The 1,659-nt window shown below is 40.7% G+C and overlaps 1 pseudogene; it reads right to left on the reverse strand.

Annotated features, from left to right (window-relative positions):
- The window catches only part of LOC137614910 (piggyBac transposable element-derived protein 4-like), a 1,433-nt pseudogene extending 301 nt beyond the window's left edge, over positions 1 to 1,132 (reverse strand).
- Positions 1,133 to 1,659: the final 527 nt, after the last annotated feature.

The following is a 1,659-nucleotide window of genomic DNA, read 5'->3' on the forward strand; positions in this document are numbered from 1 at the left end:
CAAGTATTATCATAAATTATTTATGTCATAAATTTACTTACTTTGCTGGTTTATTTGATATGTACATTTTGAAAGGGCATCGTCCATGGTAAGGAATCAACTGCTCATCAACAAATTATATGAGGTCCTGGCTTGTAGTTCTCCTTGCAGTGCTGGATGAGCATATTCCAAATCTTGCGAATTGGGGCCATCTTGTCAGTCTTACGACGTTCCTGTCGAGTGGCACTGTCGTCGAAGCGGATGACTCGTAGAAGGAAGGCAAACCGGCGTTCAGTCATGACAGCTCTGTAGACGTGAGAGCCATCTAGCAAAGACCACATGTCCGATGTGGCCACATGGTTGTCCTTCCGTATTCCCGATAGGATCAAAAGACCAAGGAAGGCCTTCAGTTCCACCAGAGACACTTCCCCAAACGTGTAGCTATCAGCCTTTTTGAATTGTGGTCTCAGAGTCTCTGTCTTCCGGTTGGTCTCTACCCAAATGGTGGCAATCATTGTGTCATCAAAGAAGAGAGCAAAGAAATCACAGGGCCTTGTGAATGCCTTGTACTATGGTGCTTGAACTCCCCTTGGGGATGTAATAGGTATCATATCTAGGCAGGTCTAGATTGGGATCCCAGTGCCAAACTGTGCCATCCCTTGCCTTGACACACTTTTTAAGCTTTTTGAAAGCAGTTCCTACTGCACCATGCAACTGGCCCCTTCTCCTTTTCCTGCTACGCAGTTCTGCAGATGTCAAGTTCTCTGATTGTATGTCATGAGACATATCATGGGACGTAGAGGGTCTTGAGGGGTGGTCGTCAGGCTCATAAAAGTCTTCCTCGTCTGCTGGCATGATTTCCAAATCATTCACAATAATATTGATAGACAAAGTAACATCAGAGACCACAGGCTTAGACTTCTTACAATGTTTGGAAGCGGGCCAAGGGTTGTGGGAACTTGTCGAAGCTGTCGAAGCTGAGGGGGACACCTTGGAGCTGCCCTGAATAAAATCTCGAAGCATCGAAGTTAAATACCCCATTGTCCTCGTGGTCTTCATCAACCTCATGTGGGACATCCTCTTCTTCCTCACTCTTACTTTCTGGAAGGTTAATGAACGAGTCTTCCTCGTAAAGTGCGTTTGAAGAAGCCATGCTCCAAAAAAAAAAAACATCAAAATTAAGAAATCAGAATATCCGCCATATTTCCTTCTAGAAGCATGCCAGCTGGCTGCCGGTGGTTCTAGAAGTTTTGTAAATCTTTCACAAAAATTGTAGAAAAATATCAATAACACACATGTAATGACAATTATGCTATAATCAATTATATGAAAACTTGGACTTTCACTAAACTCACGTGCAACGCAACGCTGGGTCATAAATGACCGGTATTACCGTGAAAAATGTGTTATGGCGTCGAGATGAACAGAGCAGCAGCTACAGCAGAATAAAAGTTCAGATTTTGTGTGCATTATCTACAGAAAATATTTTCTTTCTTGCTTTGACTTATTAAAAAAAATATCTTAGACACAATATTGATAAAAAACAATACCTACACTCATCTAACGAGAACAAAATATTGATTTTTTGTGAGAAAAAGTTTTAAGTAATTTGTTAATTATTATCTTTTTTTTTACTGATTGAAAATCTTTCAAGCAATATACCAAATAATACAATTTCTT

The sequence above is a fragment of the Palaemon carinicauda genome, chromosome 21 (assembly GCF_036898095.1).
Source record: "Palaemon carinicauda isolate YSFRI2023 chromosome 21, ASM3689809v2, whole genome shotgun sequence".
NCBI classification, from domain to species: Eukaryota; Metazoa; Arthropoda; class Malacostraca; order Decapoda; family Palaemonidae; genus Palaemon; species Palaemon carinicauda.